The sequence below is a fragment of the Eptesicus fuscus genome, chromosome 7 (genome assembly GCF_027574615.1).
Source record: "Eptesicus fuscus isolate TK198812 chromosome 7, DD_ASM_mEF_20220401, whole genome shotgun sequence".
Lineage (NCBI taxonomy): Eukaryota > Metazoa > Chordata > Mammalia > Chiroptera > Vespertilionidae > Eptesicus > Eptesicus fuscus.
In genome coordinates this window covers 52,096,880-52,104,249 of record NC_072479.1, presented here as the reverse complement: position 1 = coordinate 52,104,249, position 7,370 = coordinate 52,096,880, and the positions used below count along the sequence as shown (strand labels likewise).

General features: G+C 41.9%; 1 pseudogene; it reads right to left on the bottom strand.

Annotated features, from left to right (window-relative positions):
* Window positions 1-2,354: 2,354 nt before the first annotated feature.
* On the bottom strand, window positions 2,355-5,839 carry LOC114234166 (40S ribosomal protein S8-like; annotated as a pseudogene).
* Between the last annotated feature and the right edge of the window lie 1,531 nt (window positions 5,840-7,370).

Here is a 7,370-nt window from a genome sequence, read left to right as displayed (position 1 = left end):
GTATATTTGCCAATTTTTAAATACAAGTTAAAGAAGCAACAGAATTGTAGCAATTCTGTTTAATTCAGAGAATGGGGAGAAAATATAGAGAAAACTGAAGAAAGAAGGAGAGTTATTTTTTTTAATTTATCAAAACATGAATTTAAGCACCTTATTTCAACAAAAGCATGACTAGTTGTACTGATGTGAGTCTGCCATTATATCAAGAATTTGTATATAGTCTCATAGATTTTCAGATTGGACAAACTGCTAATGTTCCATTGCCTCTTTGCTATTTTTGTATTACTGGTCCAGAGCTTCATCACAAAGTTTTGAAATTTAACAAATTAAAATAAAAAGTGAAAGAGAAAAATATATTGTCAATATGTTGTACACCTTACGCTTACATGATGTTGTATATCAAATATAACAATAAAAAATAAGTGAAAGGGAAACATTTTATTTTATTGATATTTTAGAGAGAGAGAAAGGGAGAGGGAGAGAGAGAGAAACATTGATGTGAGAGTGAAACATCGATCGGCTGCCTCCTGCACACCCCCTACTAGGGATCCGGCCCGCAAACCAGACATGTGCCCTGTCCAGGAATTGAACCAGCAACCTTTTGGTGCAGCTCCACCAACTGAGCCACACATGCCAAGGCAGGAAACTTCCTTTTTTAAAAAAATTAATTTATCTTTATTGTTGAAAGTATTACAGATGTCCCCTGTTTTTTTCCCCATTGACCCCCTCAACCCTGCTTCTGCTCCAGCCCCAAGTCTTTCCCACACTATTATCTGTCCAAAGATTATGCAAATATGCATATGTGTTCTTTGGTTAATCTCTTCCCCTGCCCTCCCCAATTCCCCTCTGAAATACGTCAATCTGTTGCATGCTTCAATGTCTCTGGATCTATTTTCTTGGTCAGTTTATTTTGTTCATTAGATTCTACATATGAATGAGATCATGTGATACTTGTTTTTCTCTGACTGGCTTATTTCACTTAGCATAACACTTTCCATGTTTCTCCATGCTGTCTCAAAGGGTAAGAGATCCTTATTTTTTTGCCGCTGCATAGTATTCACTACATAATATCCATGGTGTGAATGTAACACAGTTTTTTTAATCCATTCATTTACTGATGGACACGGGCTGTTTCTTGATACATTTTTCTCTTTCACTTTTTATTTTAGCTATTATAAATAAAGTTGCTATGAACATAGGGGTGCATATATTCTTTCTGATTGGTGTTTCAGGTTTCTTAGAATATATTCCTAGAAGTGGGATGGCTGGGTCAAATGGGAGTTCCATTTTTAATTTTTGAGGAAACTCCATACGTTTCCCACAGTGGCTGCACCAGTCTGCATTCCCACCAGCAGTGCACGAGGGTTCCTTTTTCTCCACATCCTCACCAGCACTTGTTTGTTGATTTATTGATGGTAGCCATTCTGGCAGGTGTGAAGTGGTTCCTCATTGTTATTTTAATTTGCATCTCTTCAATAATTAGTGACAATGAGCATTTTTTTCATATATCTCTAGCCATTTGTATGTCCTCTTTGGAGAAGTGTCTATTCAGGTCCTCTGCCCATTTAAAAAAATAAGTAATTAGTGATTTATTTTTGTCCTTACCTGAGGATATTTTTTCCATTGATTTTTAGAGAGAGTTGGGGGAGGGAGGGAGGGAAGGAGGGAGGGAGGGGGGAGAGAGAGAGAGCGAGAGAGAGAGAGAGAGAGAGAGAGAGAGAGAGAGATCAACATGAGAGAGACACATTGATTGGTTGCTTCCTGCTGGAGCCCTGACTGGGGGCTGGGGAACAAACCTGCAACTGAGGTATGTGCCCAGAGAGTAATCTCACTAATGATGGGGCAAGAGTCTAACACGCACTGGCTCAGATTTCCCCATTAGGGAGGATTAATGTGTTCATGTCACTGCTCACCTGTGACTTGTCTCTCTGGGCTTAAATCTAGCCACAACGCCCCATGCCACTGGCTCAGCAGTGTCCGTCCTGTCTATCCAATAATAACCATCACAATCATACCATAGCTTATTTTGTGCCAGGTTCTCTTCTAAGCATTTCAAACTTCATGATAACGCTGAGTCAAATACAAGTACCTCCATTTTATGGATGGGAAGCCTGAGGCACAGAGAGAAAAAGTAACTTGCCAAGGATCACATGGAAAATAAGCTAGTAAGTGGCAAAGCTGGGATTCTAACTCAGTTAGTATGCTCTGATGCTTCCCAAGTGGGTCCCATGACCTGGAGATGGCTGAAGGGTTGGGGATGTGGGGAGGGGAAGGAGGATAAGTTTTTTATTTATTTTAATTATTATTTATTTATTTTTTTTTAGAATAAACACCTTTACTACCTGAGCTAAGATAGGAGGGAAGAGGATTTATTTGCCTTTCTGGGCCGTGAGCTTCCTCAAACAGAACTCCAGCTCCTGGCCCTGGAGCACATAGCCACCTGCTCGGCCACACTGGCCTGGTCTTGAAGCGATGCATGCAAGAAGCTTGCCCTGCTGGAACTGCTGCTTGGGAAGACTGCTGATTGTGGCATTCTTTTTCCTTCCATCATATTTCTTCTGAATTTTCTTTGATCATTTTTTGTTCAAAATCTCTTCCTCTTCAGGAGTCAGCTTGGCCCCCTTCTTGCAGCCCAGAGGCAGTGCACAGTGGGACTCGTACCGCTGTCGGACTGGTGTGCTGTCACCGAGCACGATGCAGTTCTCTACTAGGGTCTTGGTGTGGACCAGTTCGTTGTTGGATGCATTGTAGACAACATCAATAATCCTTGTTGTGTGTACAACACTCGGAGCCCCAGGAGAAGTTGCCCACATTCAGCCTCAAGGCTTGATACTTCTTTTTGCCTCTGCACCCTCGGACTGTGTGTATGTGGCAGGGTCCAATCTTAGGGTTGGCAGCCGGGCATCACTGCTCATATTTTCGCTTCTTGTGGTAGGACTTTCTCTTGCCCCTGGTCGTGCGGCGCTTGTGCCAGTTGTCCCGAGAGATGCCTATAGCTTGGCCCCGGCTGGAAAGAGTGGGGATAAGTTTTTAGTGGCCCATTTTGGTGTAGGGTTCAAGCTACATTTACTAACTGAGCTTTAAGCTTTAAACTGTGTTTTAATTTTTAAGCTGTTTGTAAATTCCTGTCTGACTCCTGCATCTACTTTTCAGTTGGTTCAGAGTTGGACAAGGAAAGATTTGTAAACTACTGTCTCCCTTAGAAACTCCAACACTAACCTGGTCCAATTTCACTGAAGTAGATAAAAAATTAGATAGCCTGGAATACTACCTATAACTAGAGGCCCGGTGCACGTAATTCATGCATGGGGTGGGGGACCCTCAGCCTGGCCTGCACCCTCTCCAATCTTGGGAATGGCCAACTGCGGGTTTAAACTGGCAGTCGGACATCCCTCTCACAATCCGGGACCGCTGGCTCCTAACCGCTCTCCTGCCTGCCTGGTCATCCCTAACCACTCTGCCTGCTGGCCTGATGCCCCTAACTGCTCCCTTGCTGGACTGATCACCCCTAACTGCCCTCCCCTGCTGGCCTGATTGCCCCTAACTGCCCTTCCCTGCAGGCCTGATCACCCCTAACTGCCCTCCCCTGCCGGCCTGATCACCCCTAACTGCCTTTACCCCCGTCACTGTGGCTTTGTCCGGAAGGACGTCTGGAAGATGTCTGGTCTAATTAGCATATTACCCTTTTATTAGTATAGATAATAAAAGCGTAATATGCTAATTAGACCGGACACCCTTCTGGATGTCCTTCCATCCTTCCGGACGAAGCTGGGGCTGCGAGGGAAGCCCAGTCCCGAGTGCCTGCTGGTGGCTGGAGGGAAGCCTGGGTCCTGAGTGCCAGAGGGAAGCCTGTGCCGACAGCCGGGGGAAGGAAGGCATACTCTTGCACTAATTATGTGCATTGGGCCTCTAGTGCAGCTATAAAAAAGAAGGATCTCTTACCCTTTGAAATAGCGTGGAGGGACCTGGAGAGTATTATGGTAAGCGAAATAGGCCAGTCAGAGAAAGATAAGTATCACATGATTTCACTTATCTGTGGAATCTAATGAACAAAATATACTAATGAACAAAATAGATCCAAAGACAGAGAAGCATGGAACAGATTGATGAATCTCAGAGGGAAAGCAGGGGATAGGGTGGGGAGAGATTAACCAGGAAACTTATATGCATATATGTAATACTTTCAACAATAAAGATTATTTCTTCAGTATAGATTCCCCAAAGCAAAATTACCTTGTCAAATAATATAGATATTTTTAGGGCTCTTGATAAATTGCTTTTGGGAGAAGTCATACCATAATAACTCCTCTATTCCCTATCCCAGAAATGTGAGAAGGTGCCCATATGTTGTTGGTATTTTTACATTTTATAGTTGAAGAAACAACATTTTGGAGCAGGTAAGTAGGTGTTCAAGTTGGTAAATAATCTTTCTGTCCAACTCCAAATGAACTGCTTTCCCGTACACAGCACTATGACTATTGAGAACTAACAGAAAATGTGACAAGATTGGCCTTTGGCTTAGGGCTAGGTGCCCTAGGGATAGAACTGGGGAGTAGGAGAGTGGGCTGGATTCAGGCTCAGGGATTCGAGAAGAGCCACAATCACCTTCTTTCATGCTCGGGACCATCCAGCCATTTCCCTGACCATACTTCTCTAGTCTGCTTTCAGCAGACTTACACATTCTCAAGTTTAACCTTGTCAGGCTTGATGATCAACAAGGTTGCAATGAGTATTCATGGAAATTGGTACAGAAGTTACTGTCCAGATCCACATGAAACGCAGGCGGAAATGAAGACAGTGACACTTACCAACCTTGACAGAAGGGACAAAAGCCTAAACTCTACAAGGAAATGTTTATAGCTCTCATCACTGTGGTGCTGCATATTGCAGACAATACACGCACTTTAAAATCACAGGATCTAAGCATTGTGGAAATGACAATGACAGCCTCAGGAGAGCTGTGGTCACTGTGGGGAGGTGGTTAGAAACATGCACTGCTTTTTTAGCATCCTCAGGATAGTACCTTGGTCTTAGGAACTTTCTTCTGTAAGTTTATAAGATATATCTCAAATTCTTAGCTCCTAAATATTTATAAGTGGAGAAATGAAAGGAGCAAAGCGAACACAAATTTTACACATTATTTAAAAATATTTTCTGAAAAATTATGGGACACACTCATATCACCTAGAAGACATTCTCTATTAAGGCATGGAGAAGAATAGATAAATCCACAGTATGCAAAGTGAAAGACATTTCCCTTAATGAATATTTAAAATATGCTCACTAGAAAAATTTCAGTTTTCTGGCTTTAGTTGGTTTTGGGTGCTTGGTTTTGTAGGTCATATGTAAAATGGTGGTCTTTTTTGCTTCACTAGGTATGAACTTGTATTATTATAGCATCCAACCCAGGACCAGTGGAATTCTTTTAGGGGCTCTCCAGGCCTACCTCTAATTAGAATTGAGCCTGCACAAGATAAGTGACTTCTAGAACCTTTACATTATCTTTTGCCTGGAAATGGTGAAGAGGCTATTACCAAAAAAGGAAATATATTAAGAAAAAAGATTAGTTAAAAGTGCTTTTTTTTACTCAATGGAGATATAAGTCCTAGATAATTATTATGACCAATAACAATACCCATTATTGTTCATACTGTTTCATGGGATGTTAACAACAACCCTGTGAGTAGACATTATTTTTATCGATATTTAATAGATAGGAAACTGAAGTTTGGAGAGGTTTAGGTGACTTGCTCATGGCTACACAACTAGTGAGTAGTGAAGAGAGGTCTCAAACCTAGATCTTCTGAGATAAAATAATTTTCTTTTTTTGTTACGTCATGTTCCCTTGGTTTAAGCTAGGTATATTATTGAAGTATTCATCCTTAAATATTATTTTATTTAATCATTATTATGCTTTACCCAAAAGATGAAGGGACTTGGTTTTGCAGGTCAAATATTAGCATGTGTTTCTAGCTAAAAATTAAAAAGCCAAAAAGTGTGAAAGTAAGACACTGAGCTTTGACCATTAGGATGTGAAAATAACAGTCTAGTCGAAATTCCATGGGGTAAAAGGAGAACAATGTGTCTGGTAGGAATGCATTTGGCTACAAGTAATAGAAAAATAGAAAAATCTGACCACAGTGCCTTAACCAAACAGGGATTTGTTTATTTTTATTTTATTTTTTTTAAAAATTTTATTGACTTTTTACAGAGAGGAAGGGAGAGGGATAGAGAGTTAGAAACATCAATGAGAGAGAAACATCGATCAGCTGCCTCCTGCGCACTCCCTACTGGGCATGTGCCTGCAACCAAGATACATGTCCCTGACTGGAATTGAACCTGGGACCCTTGAGTCCTCAGGCCGACGCTCTGTCCACTGAGCCACACTGGCCAGGGCTATTTATTTTTCTCATAACAAGAAGTCCAAAGGTGGACAGTCCAGGACTGGGAAGCATCCCCACAGTGCATCAGAGTTCCAGCTCCTTCTGTCCTTCCACACTGCCACACTTAGCATGGGGCTCTTGTCTTCAGGTTTGTTGCCTAATGACTGTGATCAGCTTTTCTGTCTCTAGCTCCATATGCACATTCCATCCTGGAAGAAGGGCCCAGCTTGTTTGCTTCTGAGTCTAACATTTTGTTTGAAAAGGGATACTTTTCTCCAAAGATTTTCTTCTGCATCTCTTGGCCAGAACTGGATCGCAGGGCCCTAGCTGCAGGGGAGTCAGGGAAGGAGAATATTTTCATTTCAGCCCACTTCCATACTGAATGGAATTAGGGTTATGTGAGGAAGAAAAAATAAGGGAATATATGTTTGCTCTATCTTTTTTTTTTTTTTTTGGTTGGAGAGGTTGGGAGTGAGTGTGAATGGATGGTAGTGATTGAAAATCACTTAAACCAAACATTGAGTTAGGATAGACTGCTGAGGAGGGAACTAGGACACTGTATTTGGGTGTGTGCTAATGAATGAGGAGCTACATGGGTCTACCTGGGCAGGGCTCACTGGCAACTAGCATTGAAGAGCAGGCAGAGCTAAGTGGTGGAATAGTGGTGAGAGGTTATGGAAGCAAGTTGGAGTCCAGTCAGGAAACGGCCAACACCAAGAGGAAATGCCAGAGTTTATGGGGTGTATTTTTAGAAGTCATATCAAATAGTCAAGGTGGCTTCTGGAGGCTAGACTTTACCATCCAAGAGGTAGTATCTTGCCTGTCTTAAAGTGGCCTTGTTTGCAAGCTATCCACTTATATAACTCAGAGTGTCTCAGGAAACTGGTCTGCTTTTCAGCAGAAAGCCCCACATGGTGCTAGATTTTTTTAAAAAAAGTAGATTATTGTAGGAGCAATACAGTCATGGTGCTGGATTTTGAGCAAGAA